Source organism: Pseudophryne corroboree, chromosome 10, assembly GCF_028390025.1.
Source record: "Pseudophryne corroboree isolate aPseCor3 chromosome 10, aPseCor3.hap2, whole genome shotgun sequence".
Classification (NCBI taxonomy): Eukaryota; Metazoa; Chordata; class Amphibia; order Anura; family Myobatrachidae; genus Pseudophryne; species Pseudophryne corroboree.
The window spans coordinates 22,816,986-22,835,662 of NC_086453.1; the positions used below are offsets into that span (position 1 = coordinate 22,816,986).

The 18,677-nt window shown below is 49.9% G+C and overlaps 1 protein-coding gene across 2 annotated transcripts in view; it reads left to right on the forward strand.

The window, feature by feature from the left end:
- The window catches only part of LOC134965839 (Y-box-binding protein 3-like), a 90,105-nt gene that overhangs the window by 63,173 nt on the left and 8,255 nt on the right, over positions 1–18,677 (forward strand). For both annotated transcript variants that reach the window (XM_063942215.1, XM_063942216.1), the window contains exon 2: positions 15,397–15,631. The gene's annotated coding sequence lies outside the window, so the exon portion shown is untranslated. The remainder of the gene's footprint in view (positions 1–15,396; positions 15,632–18,677) is intronic.

The window sequence follows — 18,677 nt, forward strand, 5'->3', positions numbered from 1 at the left end:
CGTTATCCTGTGTACCCCTATCCCACACACCTCCCCTCTAATCTATTATACTGTACCCCCCCATCTCATTATCCTGTGTACCCCTATCCCCCACACCTCCCCTCTAATCTGTTATACTGTACCCCATCTCATTATCCTGTGTACCCCTATCCCACACACCTCCTCTCTAATCTATTATACTGCACCCCCCATCTCATTATCCTGTGTACCCCTATCCCACACACCTCCTCTCTAATCTATTATACTGTACCCCCCATCTCATTATCCTGTGTACCCCTATCCCACACACCTCCCCTCTAATCTATTATACTGTACCCCATCTCATTATCCTGTGTACCCCTATCCCACACACCTCCCCTCTAATCTATTATACTGCACCCCCCCATCTCATTATCCTGTGTATCCCTATCCCACACACCTCCCCTCTAATCTATTATACTGCACCCCCCTCTCATTATCCTGTTTACCCCTATCCCACACACCTTCCCTCTAATCTATTATACTGTACCCCCCCATCTCATTATCCTGTGTACCCCTATCCCACAAACCTCCCCTCTAATCTATTATACTGCACCCCCATCTCATCCTGTGTACCCCTATCCCACACACCTCCCCTCTAATCTATTATACTGTACCCCATCTCATTATCCTGTGTACCCCTATCCCACACACCTCCCCTCTAATCTATTATACTGTACCCCCATCTCATTATCCTGTGTACCCCTATCCCACACACCTTCCCTCTAATCTATTATACTGTACCCCCCCATCTCATTATCCTGTGTACCCCTATCCCACACACCTCCCCTCTAATCTATTATACTGCACCCCCCATCTCATTATCCTGTGTACCCCTATTTCCCACTCACCTTCCCTCTAATCTATTATACTGCACCCCCCATCTCATTATCCTGTGTACCCCTAACCCACACACCTCCCCTCTAATCTATTATACTGCACCCCCATCTCATTATCCTGTGTACCCCTATCCCACACATCTCCCCTCTAATCTATTATACTGTACCCCATCTCATTATCCTGTGTACCCCTATACCACACACCTCCCCTCTAATCTATTATACTGTACCCCCATCTCATTATCCTGTGTACCCCTATCCCACTCACCTCCCCTCTAATCTATTATACTGCACCCCCCCATCTTATGATCCTGTGTACCCCTATCCCACACACCTTCCCTCTAATCTATTATACTGTACCCCCCCATCTCATTATCCTGTGTACCCCTATCCCACACACCTCCCCTCTAATATATTATACTGTACCCCATCTCATTATCCTGTGTACCCCTATTTCCCACCCACCTTTCCTCTAATCTATTATACTGCACCCCCCATCTCATTATCCTGTGTACCCCTATCCCACACACCTCCCCTCTAATCTATTATACTGCACCCCCCATCTCATTATCCTGTGTACCCCTATCCCTCACACCTCCCCTCTGATCTATTATACTGCACCCCCATCTCATTATCCTGTGTACCCCTATCCCACACACCTCCCCTCTAATATATTATACTGCACCCCCATCTCATTATCCTGTGTACCCCTATCCCACACACCTTCCCTCTAATCTATTATACTGCACCCCCCCCATCTCATTATCCTGTGTACCCCTATCCCACACACCTCCCCTCTAATCTATTATATACTGCACCCCCCCATCTCATTATTCTGTGTACCCCTATCCCACACACCTCCTCTCTAATCTATTATACTGCACCCCCCCATCTCATTATCCTGTGTACCCCTATCCCACACACCTTCCCTCTAATCTATTATACTGTACCCCCATCTCATTATCCAGTGTACCCCTATCCCACACACCTCCCCTCTAATCTATTATACTGTACCCCATCTCATTATCCTGTGTACCCCTATCCCACACACCTCCTCTCTAATCTATTATACTGCACCCCCCCATCTCATTATCCTGTGTACCCCTATCCCACACACCTCCCCTCTAATCTATTATACTGTACCCCCATCTCATTATCCTGTGTACCCCTATCCCACACACCTCCCCTCTAATCTATTATACTGCACCCCCCATCTCATTATCCTGTGTACCCCTATCCCACACACCTCCCCTCTAATCTATTATACTGCACCCCCATCTCATTATCCTGTGTACCCCTATCCCACACACCTCCCCTCTAATCTATTATACTGCACCCCCCCATCTCTTTATCCTGTGTACCCCTATCCCACACACCTCCCCTCTAATCTATTATACTGCACCCCCATCTCATTATCCTGTGTACCCCTATCCCACACACCTCCCCTCTAATCTATTATACTGCACCCCCATCTCATTATCCTGTGTACCCCTATCCCACACACCTCCCCTCTAATCTATTATACTGTACCCCCATCTCATTTTCCTGTGTACCCCTATCCCACACACCTCCTCTCTAATCTATTATACTGCACCCCCCCATCTCATTATCCTGTGTACCCCTATCCCACACACCTCCCCTCTAATCTATTATACTGCACCCCCATCTCATTATCCTGTGTACCCCTATTCCACACACCTCCCCTCTAATCTATTATACTGCACCCCCCCATCTCATTATCTTGTGTGCCCCTATTTCCCACTCACCTCCCCTCTAATCTATTATACTGCACCCCCCCATCTCATGATCCTGTGTACCCCTATCCCACACACCTCCCCTCTAATCTATTATACTGCACCCCCCCATCTCATTATCCTGTGTACCCCTATCCCACACACCTCCCCTCTAATCTATTATACTGCACCCCCCCATCTCATTATCCTGCGTACCCCTATCCCACACACCTCCCCTCTAATCTATTATACTGCACCCCCCCATCTCATTATCCTGTGTACCCCTATTTCCCACTCACCTCCCCTCTAATCTATTATACTGCACCCCCCATCTCATTATCCTGTGTACCCGTATCCCACACACCTCCCCTCTAATATATTATACTGCACCCCCCATCTCATGATCCTGTGTACCCCTATCCCACACACCTCCCCTCTAATCTATTATGCTGTACCCCCATCTCATTATCCTGTGTACCCCTATCCCACACACCTCCCCTCTAATCTATTATACTGCACCCCCCATCTCATTATCCTGTGTACCCCTATCCCACACACCTCCCCTCTAATCTATTATACTGCACCCCTATCTCATCATCCTGTGTACCCCTATCCCACACACCTTCCCTCTAATCTATTATACTGCACCCCCCTATCTTATTATCCTGTGTACCCCTATCCCACACACCTCCCCTCTAATCTATTGTACTGCACCCCCATCTCATTATCCTGTGTACCCCTATCCCACACACCTCCCCTCTTATCTATTATATTGCACCCCCATCTCATGATCCTGTGTACCCCTATCCCACACACCTCCCCTCTAATCTATTATACTGCACCGCCCATCTCATTATCCTGTGTACCCCTATCCCACACACCTCCTCTCTAATCTATTATACTGTACCCCATCTCATTATCCTGTGTACCCCTATCCCACACACCTCCCCTCTAATCTATTACACTGTTCCCCCATCTCATTATCCTGTGTACCCCTATCCCACACACCTCCCCTCTAATCTATTATACTGTACCCCATCTCATTGTCCTGTGTACCCCTATCCCACACACCTCCCCTCTAATCTATTATACTGCACCCCCCCCATCGCATTATCCTGTGTACCCCTATCCCACACACCTCCCCTCTAATCTATTATACTGCACCCCCCATCTCATTATCCTGTGTACCCCTATCCCACACACCTCCCCTCTAATCTATTATACTGCACCCCCCCATCTCATTATCCTGTGTACCCCTATCCCACACACCTTCCCTCTAATCTATTATACTGTACCCCCATCTCATTATCCTGTGTACCCCTATCCCACACACCTCCCCTCTAATCTATTATACTGTACCCCCATCTCATTATCCTGTGTACCCCTATCCCACACACCTCCCCTCTAATCTATTATACTGTACCCCCATCTCATTATCCTGTGTACCCCTATCCCACACACCTCCTCTCTAATCTATTATACTGCACCCCCCCATCTCATGATCCTGTGTACCCCTATCCCACACACCTTCCCTCTAATCTATTATACTGCACCCCCATCTCATTATCCTGTGTACCCCTATCCCACACACCTCCCCTCTCATCTATTAAACTGTACCCCATCTCATTATCCTGTGTACCCCTATTTCCCACCCACCTCCCCTCTAATCTATTATACTGCACCCCCCATCTCATTATACTGTGTACCCCTATCCCATACACCTTCCCTCTAATCTATTATACTGCACCCCCATCTCATTATCCTGTGTACCCCTATCCCACACACCTCTCCTCTAATCTATTATACTGCACCCCCATCTCATTATCCTGTGTACCCCTATCCCACACACCTCCCCTCTAATCTATTATACTGCACCCCCATCTCATTATTCTGTGTACCCCTATCCCACACACCTCCCCTCTAATCTATTATACTGCACCCCCCATCTCATTATCCTGTGTACCCCTATCCCACACACCTCCCCTCTAATCTATTATACTGTACCCCATCTCATTATCCTGTGTACCCCTATCCCACACACCTCCCCTCTAATCTATTATGCTGTACCCCTATCCCACACACCTCCCCTCTAATCTATTATACTGCACCCCCCATCTCATTATCCTGTGTACCCCTATCCCACACACCTCCCCTCTAATCTATTATACTGCACCCCTATCTCATCATCCTGTGTACCCCTATCCCACACACCTTCCCTCTAATCTATTATACTGCACCCCCCTATCTCATTATCCTGTGTACCCCTATCCCACACACCTCCCCTCTAATCTATTGTACTGCACCCCCATCTCATTATCCTGTGTACCCCTATCCCACACACCTCCCCTCTTATCTATTATATTGCACCCCCATCTCATGATCCTGTGTACCCCTATCCCACACACCTCCCCTCTAATCTATTATACTGCTCCGCCCATCTCATTATCCTGTGTACCCCTATCCCACACACCTCCTCTCTAATCTATTATACTGTACCCCATCTCATTATCCTGTGTACCCCTATCCCACACACCTCCCCTCTAATCTATTATACTGTACCCCCATCTCATTATCCTGTGTACCCCTATCCCACACACCTCCCCTCTAATCTATTATACTGTACCCCATCTCATTATCCTGTGTACCCCTATCCCACACACCTCCTCTCTAATCTATTATACTGTACCCCATCTCATTATCCTGTGTACCCCTATCCCACACACCTCCCCTCTAATCTATTATACTGTACCCCCATCTCATTATCCTGTGTACCCCTATCCCACACACCTCCCCTCTAATCTATTATACTGTACCCCATCTCATTGTCCTGTGTACCCCTATCCCACACACCTCCCCTCTAATCTATTATACTGCACCCCCCCATCGCATTATCCTGTGTACCCCTATCCCACACACCTCCCCTCTAATCTATTATACTGCACCACCCATCTCATTATCCTGTGTACCCCTATCCCACACACCTCCCCTCTAATCTATTATACTGCACCCCCCCATCTCATTATCCTGTGTACCCCTATCCCACACACCTTCCCTCTAATCTATTATACTGTACCCCCATCTCATTATCCTGTGTACCCCTATCCCACACACCTCCCCTCTAATCTATTATACTGTACCCCCATCTCATTATCCTGTGTACCCATATCCCACACACCTCCCCTCTAATCTATTATACTGTACCCCCATCTCATTATCCTGTGTACCCCTATCCCACACACCTCCTCTCTAATCTATTATACTGCACCCCCCCATCTCATGATCCTGTGTACCCCTATCCCACACACCTTCCCTCTAATCTATTATACTGCACCCCCATCTCATTATCCTGTGTACCCCTATCCCACACACCTCCCCTCTCATCTATTATACTGTACCCCATCTCATTATCCTGTGTACCCCTATTTCCCACCCACCTCCCCTCTAATCTATTATACTGCACCCCCCATCTCATTATACTGTGTACCCCTATCCCATACACCTTCCCTCTAATCTATTATACTGCACCCCCATCTCATTATCCTGTGTACCCCTATCCCACACACCTCTCCTCTAATCTATTATACTGCACCCCCATCTCATTATCCTGTGTACCCCTATCCCACACACCTCCCCTCTAATCTATTATACTGCACCCCCATCTCATTATTCTGTGTACCCCTATCCCACACACCTCCCCTCTAATCTATTATACTGCACCCCCCATCTCATTATCCTGTGTACCCCTATCCCACACACCTCCCCTCTAATCTATTATACTGTACCCCATCTCATTATCCTGTGTACCCCTATCCCACACACCTCCCCCTCTAATCTATTATACTGCACCCCTATATCATTATCCTGTGTACCCCTATCCCTCACACCTCCCCTCTAATCTATTATACTGCACCCCCCATCTCATTATCCTGTGTACCCCTATCCCACACACCTCCCCTCTAATCTATTATACTGTACCCCCATCTCATTATCCTGTGTACCCCTATCCCACACACCTTCCCTCTAATCTATTATACTGCACCCCCATCTCATTATCCTGTGTACCCCTATCCCACACACCTCCCCTCTAATCTATTATACTGCACCCCCATCTCATTATCCTGTGTACCTCTATCCCACACACCTCCCCTCTAATCTATTATACTGCACCCCCCATCTCATTATCCTGTGTACCCCTATCCCACACACCTCCCCTCTCATCTATTATACTGTACCCCATCTCATAATCCTGTGTACCCCTATCCCACACACCTCCCCTCTAATCTATTATACTGTACCCCATCTCATTATCCTGTGTACCCCTATCCCACACACCTCCCCTCTAATCTATTATACTGTACCCCATCTGATTATCCTGTGTACCCCTATCCCACACACCTCCCCTCTAATCTATTATACTGCACCCCCATCTCATTATCCTGTGTACCCCTATCCCACACACCTCCCCTCTAATCTATTATACTGTACCCCATCTCATTATCCTGTGTACCCCTATCCCACACACCTTCCCTCTAATCTATTATACTGTACCCCATCTCATTATCCTGTGTACCCCTATCCCACACACCTTCCCTCTAATCTATTATACTGCACCCCCATCTCATTATCCTGTGTACTCCTATCCCACACACCTCCCCTCTAATCTATTATACTGCACCCCCATCTCATCATCCTCATATCTTCATTCATATAACTTATCCCTATTTCCTGAACTTCCATTCTGCATGTAATATTAATCACACACGCCTACCCTGTACTACACATCTCCTTCTTTCCCTTACAAGACCCCACATCACTGCAGTTTATCCAGCCCCTCACGTTGAAGCATCTCTCAGCCAACCCAGTATCTGTACATCAGCCCCCACCCCAGCCCCCCTCTCCCTGCTGCATGTCTCACTCAGCCTTCCCCATGCTCCCTCCAGTCTGCATGGAACAATACGCAGGACCCATCTCTCTTCCATGTGCTGCACAGACTCTGACTGTTGTGTACACTGCCGGCTCTCTCTGCTGTGCACACTGCCGGCACTGCCTGCCTCCTGCTGTACACACTACCGGCTCTGCCTGCATCTGCTGTACACAATGCTGGCTCTGCCTGCCACCTGCTGTGCACACTGCCAGCTCTGTCTGTCACCTGCTGTACACACTGCCAGCTCTGCTGTACACATTGCCAGCTCTGTCACCCGCTGTACACACTGCCGGCTCTGCCTACCACCTGCTGCACACTCCCCGCTCTGCCTGTTGTACACACTGCCGGTTCTGCCTGTCACCTACTGTACACACTGCCGGCTCTGTCTGCCACCTGCTGTGCACACTCCTAGCTCTCCCCGCTGTACACACTCTCGGCTGTCGCTGCTGTACATACTGCCGGCTCTCTGGCATTACTGGATACAGTGTAGATGACTGACATTGGCTGATACATTGTTTCAGCTTCTGTTTACAAAACTGTTTAATATTTCCTAATTGCTACATTGTATCATTACACATCCGCTCAGTCAGAGTATGAGCGCTGTATTTATACAGTGTCAGGGTCTTTTATTCCGTGTGTTCCCTCATTTTACTGCCGTTTCCCTGGATTCTGATATTGGGGGTAATTCCAAGTTCATCGCAGCAGGATTTTTGATAGCAACTGGGCAAAACCATGTGCAATGCAGGGTAGGCAGATATAACATGTGCAGAGAGAGTTAGATTTGGGTGTGGTGTGTTCAATCTGCAATCTAATTTGCAGTGTAAAAATAAAGCAGCCAGTATTTACCCTGCACAGAAACAATATAACCCACCCAAATCTAACTCTTTCTGCACATGTTATATCTGCCTCCCCTGCGCTGCAGTGCACATGGTTTTGCCCAGTTGCTATCAAAAATCCTGCTGCGATCAACTTGGAATTACCCCCATTGACCAAATGCACAGTGTGGGTAATTCTGAGTTCGCAGCAGGAACTTTGTTAGCAGTTGGGCAAAAACATGTGCACTGCAGGGGAGGCAGATGTAACATGTGCAGAGAGAGTTAGACTTGGGTGGGTTAAATTGTTTCTGTGCAGGGTAAATACTGGCTGCTTTATTTTTACACTGCAATTTAGATTTAATTTTGAACACACCCCACCCAAATCTAACTCTCTCTGCACATGTTACATCTGCCCCCCCCCCCCCCCCCTGCAGTGCACATGGTGTTGCCCAACTGCTAACAAATTTGCTGCTGCGATCAACTCAGAATTACCCCCAGTGCCCCTTCCCATGCTCTATGGGAGTCATTCTGACCCGATCGCACGTTGCAGTTTAATGCAGCGGTGCGATCGGGTCATAACTGCGCATGCGCCAGAACCGCAGTGTGCCGGCGCATGCCATGTGGCCGAAGGCCGTCGGGCCCCTACGATCGCAACTGCCTGATCGACAGGCAGAGGCGGTCGCTGGGCACGGGGGGGGGGGGGGGGGGGGCGGAATGGCAGCATCTGTCCGCCATTTCGTGGGTGCGATCCGTCCAACGCAGGTGTGGCCGGACCGAATGTGAAGCGGGCAGCAGCGGCTGCGTGACATCACACTCAGCCGCTGCGGGTCAGGGAGCAATGAGTAGCTCCCGGCTAGTACGCTAAAGCTGCGCTGGTCGGGAGCTGCTCTTGAAGTGAAAAGGCATCGCCGCTGTGCGATGCCTTTTGCACTTCTGCTGGGCGTCCCCCCACATGTCAGTGTGAATGATCGTAGCTGTGTTAAATTTAGCACAGCTACGATCATCACGGAATGACCCCCAATGCCAGGTGTGAGGAGGGTGTAGCTACCGTAGGTGCAGGGAGTGCAGCTGCTATGGGGCCCAGAGCTGAGGGGTCCACCTTCCCTGTCACAGTTACATGTGTTATATACAGGGGTGTAGGTACCGTAGGTGCAGGGAGTGCAGCTGCTATGGGGCCAGAGCTGAGAGGGGCCACCTTCCCTGTCACAGTTACATGTGTTATATACAGGGTGTAGTTACCATAGGTGCAGGGAGTGCAGCTGCTATGAGGCCCAGAGCTGAGAGGGGCCACCTTCCCTGTCACAGTTACATGTGTTATATACAGGGTGTAGCTACCATAGGTGCAGGGAGTGCAGCTGCTATGGGACCAGAGATGAGAGGGGCCACCTTCCCTGTCACAGTTACATGTGTTATATACAGGGGTGTAGCTACCATAGGTGCAGGGAGTGCAGCTGCTATGGGGCCCAGAGCTGAGAGTAGCCACCTTCCCTGTCATAGTTACATGTGTTATATACAGGGTGTAGCTACCATAGGTGCAGGGAGTGCAGCTGCTATGGGGCCCAGAGCTGAGAGGGGTCACCTTCCCTGTCACAGTTACATGTGTTATATACAGGGGTGTAGCTACCATAGGTGCAGGTAGTGCAGCTGCTATTGTTGCCCAGAGCTGAGAGGAGCCACCTTCCCTGTCACAGTTACATGTGTTATATACAGGGTGTAGTTACCATAGGTGCAGGGAGTGCAGCTGCTATGGGGCCCAGAGCTGAGAGGGGCCACCTTCCCTGTCACAGTTACATGTGTTATATACAGGGGTGTAGCTACCATAGGTGCAGGCAGTGCAGCTGCTATGGGGCCCAGAGCTGAGAGGGGCCACCTTCCCTGTCACAGTTACATGTGTTATATACAGGGGTGTAGCTACCATAGGTGCAGGGAGTGCAGCTGCTATGGGACCAGAGATGAGAGGGGCCACCTTCCCTGTCACAGTTACATGTGTTATATACAGGGGTGTAGCTACCATAGGTGCAGGGAGTGCAGCTGCTATGGGGCCCAGAGCTGAGAGGAGCCACCTTCCCTGTCATAGTTACATGTGTTATATACAGGGTGTAGCTACCATAGGTGCAGGGAGTGCAGCTGCTATGGGGCCAGAGCTGAGAGGGGTCACCTTCTCTGTCACAGTTACATGTGTTATATACAAGGGCATAGCTACCATAGGTGCAAGGAGTGCAGCTGCTATGGGGCCCAGAGCTGAGAGGGGCCACCTTCCCTGTCACAGTCACATGTGTTATATACAGGGGTGTAGCTACCATAGTTGCAGGGAGTGCAGCTGCTATGGGGCCCAGAGCTGGGAAGAGCCACCTTCCCTGTCACAGTTACATGTGTTATATACAGGGTGCAGCTACCATAGGTGCAGGGAGTGCAGCTGCTTTGGGCACAGAGATGAGAAGAGCCACCTTCCCTGTCACAGTTACATGTGTTATATACAAGAGTGTAGCTACCATAGGTGCAGGGTGTGCAGCTGCTATGGGGCCCAGAGCTGAGAGGGCCCACCTTCCATGTCACAGTTATATGTGTTATATACAGGGTGTAGCTACCATAGGTGCAGGGAGTGCAGCTGCTATGGGGCCCAGAGCTGAGAGGGCCACCTTCCCTGTCACAGTTACATATGTTATATAGAGGGGTGTAGCTACCATAGGTGCAGGGAGTGCAGCTGCTATGGGGCCCAGAGCTGAGAGGGGCCACCTTCCCTGTCACAGTTACATATGTTATATACAGCGTGTAGCTACCATAGGTGCAGGTAGTGCAGCTGCTATGGGGCCCAGAGCTGAGAGGGGCCACCTTCCCTGTCACAGTCACATGTGTTATATACAGGGTGTAGCTACCATAGGTGCAGGGAGTGCAGCTACTATGGGGCCCAGAGCTGAGAGGGGCCACCTTCCCTGTCACAGTTACATGTGTTATATACAGGGTGTAATTACCATAGGTGTGGGCAGTGCAGCTGCTATGGGGCCCAGAGCTGAGAGGGGCCTCCTTCCCTTTCACAGTTACATGTGTTATATACAAGGTGTAACTACCATAGGTGCAGGGAGTGCAGCTGCTATGGGGCCCAGAGCTGAGAGGGGCCACCTTCCCTGTCACAGTTACATGTGTTATATACAGGGTGTAGCTACCATAAATGCAGGGAGTGCAGCTGCTATGGGCCAAGAGCTGAGAGGGGCCACCTTCCCTGTCACAGTTACATGTGTTATATAGAGGGTGTAACTACCATAGGTGCTATGGGGCCCAGAGCTGAGAGGAGCCACCTTCCCTGTCACAGTTACATGTGTTATATACAGGGTGTAGTTACCATAGGTGCAGGGAGTGCAGCTGCTATGGGGCCCAGAGCTGAGAGGGGCCACCTTCCCTGTCACAGTTACATGTGTTATATACAGGGGTGTAGCTACCATAGGTGCAGGGAGTGCAGCTGCTATGGGGACAGAGCTGAGAGGGGCCACCTTCCCTGACACAGTTACATGTGTTATATACAGGGTGTAGCTACCATAGGTGCAGGTAGTGCAGCTGCTATGGGGCCCAGAGCTGAGAGGGGCCACCTTCCCTGTCACAGTCACATGTGTTATATACAGGGTGTAGCTACCATAGGTGCAGGGAGTGCAGCTACTATGGGGCCCAGAGCTGAGAGGGGCCACCTTCCCTGTCACAGTTACATGTGTTATATACAGGGTGTAATTACCATAGGTGTGGGCAGTGCAGCTGCTATGGGGCCCAGAGCTGAGAGGGGCCTCCTTCCCTTTCACAGTTACATGTGTTATATACAAGGTGTAACTGCCATAGGTGCAGGGAGTGCAGCTGCTATGGGGCCCAGAGCTGAGAGGGGCCACCTTCCCTGTCACAGTTACATGTGTTATATACAGGGTGTAGCTACCATAAATGCAGGGAGTGCAGCTGCTATGGGCCCAGAGCTGAGAGGGGCCACCTTCCCTGTCACAGTTACATGTGTTATATACAAGGTGTAACTACCATAGGTGCAGGGAGTGCAGCTGCTATGGGGCCCAGAGCTGAGAGGGGCCACCTTCCCTGTCACAGTTACATGTGTTATATACAGGGTGTAGCTACCATAAATGCAGGGAGTGCAGCTGCTATGGGCCAAGAGCTGAGAGGGGCCACCTTCCCTGTCACAGTTACATGTGTTATATAGAGGGTGTAACTACCATAGGTGCTATGGGGCCCAGAGCTGAGAGGAGCCACCTTCCCTGTCACAGTTACATGTGTTATATACAGGGTGTAGTTACCATAGGTGCAGGGAGTGCAGCTGCTATGGGGCCCAGAGCTGAGAGGGGCCACCTTCCCTGTCACAGTTACATGTGTTATATACAGGGGTGTAGCTACCATAGGTGCAGGGAGTGCAGCTGCTATGGGGACAGAGCTGAGAGGGGCCACCTTCCCTGACACAGTTACATGTGTTATATACAGGGTGTAGCTACCATAGGTGCAGGTAGTGCAGCTGCTATGGGGCCCAGAGCTGAGAGGGGCCACCTTCCCTGTCACAGTCACATGTGTTATATACAGGGTGTAGCTACCATAGGTGCAGGGAGTGCAGCTACTATGGGGCCCAGAGCTGAGAGGGGCCACCTTCCCTGTCACAGTTACATGTGTTATATACAGGGTGTAATTACCATAGGTGTGGGCAGTGCAGCTGCTATGGGGCCCAGAGCTGAGAGGGGCCTCCTTCCCTTTCACAGTTACATGTGTTATATACAAGGTGTAACTACCATAGGTGCAGGGAGTGCAGCTGCTATGGGGCCCAGAGCTGAGAGGGGCCACCTTCCCTGTCACAGTCACATGTGTTATATACAGGGTGTTGCTACCATAGGTGCTGGGAGTGCAGCTACTATGGGGCCCAGAGCTGAGAGGGGCCACCTTCCCTGTCACAGTTACATGTGTTATATACAGGGTGTAATTACCATAGGTGTGGGCAGTGCAGCTGCTATGGGGCCCAGAGCTGAGAGGGGCCTCCTTCCCTTTCACAGTTACATGTGTTATATACAGGGTGTAACTACCATAGGTGCAGGGAGTGCAGCTGCTATGGGGCCCAGAGCTGAGAGGGGCCACCTTCCCTGTCACAGTTACATGTGTTATATACAGGGTGTAGCTACCATAAATGCAGGGAGTGCAGCTGCTATGGGCCCAGAGCTGAGAGGGGCCACCTTCCCTGTCACAGTTACATGTGTTATATAGAGGGTGTAACTACCATAGGTGCTATGGGGCCCAGAGCTGAGAGGAGCCACCTTCCCTGTCACAGTTACATGTGTTATATACAGGGTGTAGTTACCATAGGTGCAGAGAGTGCAGCTGCTATGGGGACAGAGCTGAGAGGGGCCACCTTCCCTGACACAGTTACATGTGTTATATACAGGGTGTAGCTACCATAGGTGCAGGGAGTGCAGCTGCTATGGGGCCAGAGCTGAGAGGAGTCACCTTCCCTGTCACAGTTACATGTGTTATATACAGGGTGTAGCTACCATAGGTGCAGGGAGTACAGCTGCTATGAGACCAGAGCTGAGAGGGGCCACCTTCCCTGTCACAGTTACATGTGTTATATACAGGGTGTAGCTACCATAGGGGCAGGGAGTGCAGCTGCTATGGGGCCCAGAGCTGAGAGGGCCACCTTCCCTGTCACAGTTACATGTGTTATATACAGGGTGTGGCTACCATAGGTGCAGGGAGTGCAGCTGCTATGGGGCCAGAGCTGAGAGGGGCCACCTTCCCTGTCACAGTTACATGTGTTATATACAGGGTGTAGCTACCATAGGTGCAGGCAGTGCAGCTGCTATGGGGCCAGAGCAGAGAGGGGCCACCTTCCCTGTCACAGTTACATGTGTTATATACAGGGTGTAGCTACCATAGTTGCAGGGAGTGCAGCTGCTATGGGGCCCAGAGCTGAGAGGGGCCACCTTCCCTGACACAGTTACATGTGTTATATACAGGGTGTAGCTACCATAGTTGCAGGGAGTGCAGCTGCTATGGGGCCCAGAGCTGAGAGGGGCCACCTTCCCTGTCACTTGTGTGCTATACAGGGGTGTAGCTACCATAGGAGCAGGGAGTGCAGCTGTTATGGGGCCCAGAGCTGAGAGGGGCCACCTTCCCTGTCACAGTTACATGTGTTATATACAGGGGTGTAGCTACCATAGGTGCAGGCAGTGCAGCTGCTATGGGGCACAGAGCTGAGAGGGGCCACCTTCCCTGTCACAGTTGCCGATGTCCCGAGGGCGGTGCTGCCGCTATTCCTGATCCCTACTCCCAGTATCCGCTCCCCGGCTGCAGCCGGCTCCACTGACAGACACTAGAGGTCAAAATTGACCTCTAGTGTCTGTCATGTCGTCTCTCCCATAGAGGAGCCGGCGGCCGGAGATGGAGGGCAGCGCAGCAGCGGTCAGGAAGCAGGAGCGGGGCTGGTAAGTATTGTGGGTTTTTTTTGTGTGTGTTTGTAGACAGAGCTACAGGGGTCACAACTACTGGGGGCACAGCTACCTGGGGCAAATATACTGGGGGCACAGCTACAGGGGGCACAACTACTGGGGGCAAATTTACTTGGAGCACTACTACTGGGGACACTACGCCTAGGGTCACAACTACTGGGGGAAAATATACTGGGGGCAAAGCTATAGGGGGCACAACTACTGGAGGCACAGCAACAGGGGGCACAACTACTGGGGGGCAAATCTACTGGGGGCACAGTTGCAGTGGTCACAACTACTTGGGGCACTACTACTGGGGGGCACAGCTACAGGGGGCACAACTATGGGGACAAATATACTGGGGGCACAGCTACATGGGTCACAACTACTGGGGTCACAGCTAATGGGGGCACAGCTATAGGGGGGAAATCAACTGGGGGCACAGCTACAAGGGGCATGGCTACTGGGGGCACATACACTGGGGGAACAGCTACTCGGTCACAACTACTGGGGAAAAATCTAATTGAAGCACAGCTACAGGGGGCACAAGCCCCTTTCCTATGAAGACACCATTCCCCTATTTTTGACCTCTAGTGTCTGTCTCCTGCTCTCCTCCAGATTCTAGACGTCAAGTGGGAACTCTACCGTCTAGCCGTCTCCGTCAATGCTCTCGGCACCTGCTGCAGCTGGGATGTGGGATGCAGCCGGGCAGAGTGACCCCTAGTAATTAGCAGGAAACCCCAGGCAATGAGCAGGAAACCCCTGGCAACGAGCATGAGACTCATGGCAACAAGCAGAAAACCCCTGGCAGCGAGCATGGAACCCAGAGCATGAGACCCTTGGCAACAAGCAGGTAATTTAAAAGTAATTAGAAGCCTTACTGTGGGGCATAATTTGTAAGGGACATTATTGTGTGTGGGGCATAAAATGGTGTCAGGGGCATAACTGTATGTGGCATAATGTGTAATGGGCATTACAGTGTGTGGCATAATGTGTGGCATAACATGTAATGGACATTACGGTGTGTGGTATAATGTGTAATGGGCATTACGGTGTGTGGCATAACGTGTAATGGGGGTCATTCCGAGTTGATTGCTCGCTGCCAATTTTCGCAACACAGCGATCAGGTGAAAAAAAGGCATTTATGCGCATGCGTATGGGCCGCAATGTGCACGCACGTTGTACGGGTACAAAGCCCATTGTGGTTGTGCTCAGGTTCTAGCAAAGTTTTCAGGGAGTGTTTGTTAAAATGCAGGCGTGTCTGAAAAAATGCAGGCGTGGCAGAGCGTTCGCTGGGCGGGTGTATAACATCAAATCCGGACACGAATAGGCTGAAGTGATCGCAAGCTACTCTGAAACTGCACAAACTATTTTTGCAGAGCTCGACTGCACAGGCGTTCGCACTTCTGCTAAGCTAAAATACACTCCCCAGTGGGCGGCGGCATAACGTTTGCACGGCTGCTAAAACTAGCGAGCGAGCAATCAACTCAGAATGACCCCCAATGAGCATTACGGTGTGTGGCATCAGTTGTAATAGCCATTACGGTGTGTGGCATTTTGTGTACTGGGCAGTAATTTGTGTGGCATTATGGTGTGTGGCATAATATGAAACTGGCATTACAATGTGTGGCATAATGTGTAAGGGGCCTTATTATATGGAGGAAAAATGACAAATAATCTAAAGGGCATGAACTAGATTTTATATTTTCCAGTGTTTTTGTTTTGCCTGTTTTGTGTATTGGGCTCCACCTGGTGGAATGTGTATAAGGGGTACTACTGTGTGTGGTAATATGACTGATGGACACTAGTGTGCAATGTAATGTGAATTGGTACTTTTCTGTGGTCATGTCCTTCCCCATGAAGCCACACCGCTATATTTTGCCATGTGCCTTCGTCACGCACTAACCTTGTTTGGAAAGGAAACTTTCGCCCTGTGCGCCACAAGGTCTAGGAACCGGCCCTGGTGCATAGGGTGTATTGCGTGGCATAATGTGTACTGGCAGCCTTACACTGTGACATAATGTGAGCTAGGCCGCTACTGTTCCCTAGTTACTATAGTAACTAAATTGTTTAATATTGAAACCAATATCTGGCAATTGCCCCGATGTGGATGAGAAAATTTTTGGGCATAGCAATTGGCCTTTATAATTTCAGTATTTATGTAGCGCACAAATATTATTTCAGTCAATCATTTCACTTCCTGCGACATTGAAAATCTATATTCCCATCACATTGGCACACAAACAGACGAGGAGTCATTATTTTTAAATTTTCTTTTTTAACTTGCCTAATGCCAATGAACCTACCAGTATGTTTTTGGAGTGTAGGGGTAAACCAGAGCACTCATGCAGACATGGGGAGTACATACAAACTCAGCATATATCACTAGGTATTGATTCCAGGACCTCAATGCTGGAAGGCATCAAGCAATTCCTTGCTCCACCATGCTGTCTGGACTGTACTAAGAGGCTGCAGTGGCCAACGAGGTGATACTTATATTCGGACATTGGGGCCAAACAAGTGGCTGAAGTGGCTGTCATGTGACTTGGCCCAACTGAACGAGACTACTGTTGCTCACTCCTGTAGGGACAGCACAGTAACACTTCACATCTTCCTTATTTTCTCTAATATGAATGAATTTATCACCCTGGAGGTAGTTCAGGAGAATTTTCCATACTCTTGCAGTCAATGCGACGAGGCAGAGTATTCTGAAGAGTCCCATGCAAGCCGAGCCCCCTACTACCACATATAGCAACATATGGCACTCTAATCCTGTGAAACTAAGATTCAGATTCAGCGATCCACAATGTTCCGTCAGGACCTTGTTCGTTACTGTAAACGCGTTTTACATGGGAACGTAGCCTTGCTCAGCTTTGGTCACACCCCATAGAGATTCAAGCAAGAAACAAGGAAGGGTTACCCTTCTATAATTACAAACATAATTCTGTCTGAACCTCACACTTAATTGAATCTGCTCCTAAGTCCATCTGAATGGGTTCAGTGTGATATGTTAACATTTATCACGTAGACACTGATGAAATGTTGACATATTGTTCCTGGTGACCCATTGGTGACTTACCTTCTGCTTGTGGCTGCAGTGGTGACTTACTTTCTCCTGGTGGCCCAGTGATGAATAACCTTCTTCTACTGGCCCAGTGGTGACATACCTTCTTCTAGTGGCCTCAGTGGTGACTTTCCTTCTACTGGTGGCCAGTGGTGAAATACCTTCTTCTGGTGGCCAAGTGGTGACTTACTTCTCCTTGTGCTGCAGTGGTAACTTACCTTCTCCTAGTGGCCCGGTGGTGAATAACCTTCTTCTGCTGGCCCAGTGGTTACATACCTTCTCCTAGTGGCCAGTGGTGACTTACCTTCTTCTGGTTTTCCAGTGGTGACTTAACGTCTCCTGGTAGCCCAGTGGTGACTTAACGTGGCCCAGAGGTGACTTAACTTCTCCTGGTGGCCAAGTGGTAACATACCTTCTCCTGGTGGTCTCAGTGGTGACTTAACTTCTTATGGTGGCCCAGTTGTGACTTGCCTTCTCCTGCTGGCTCAGGTGGGTCAGACCTCTGATCCTCCAGCATTCCACTAAGTATTCCTGCATTACCCCTAACCGTTATCCCTACCTGAAACTCTAACTCTCTCTTTAGTACCTATCCTTAACCCCCCACAGTCTATCCTTAATCCCCCCTCCACAGCCTAACCCTCCCACCCACAGCCTAACCTGAATGTCATTCTGAGAATGTCTACAAGTTTCCTGTTGTCATTGTAACAATGTCGACACCATAACTGCCAACATTGTGGTGTCGACATTATGAATGTAGACTTTGTTATTATCAATCTTTTGACTATGGACACTCTGCAACTTCAGTTAGAGACACTTACCTTTTAATATCTCCTCT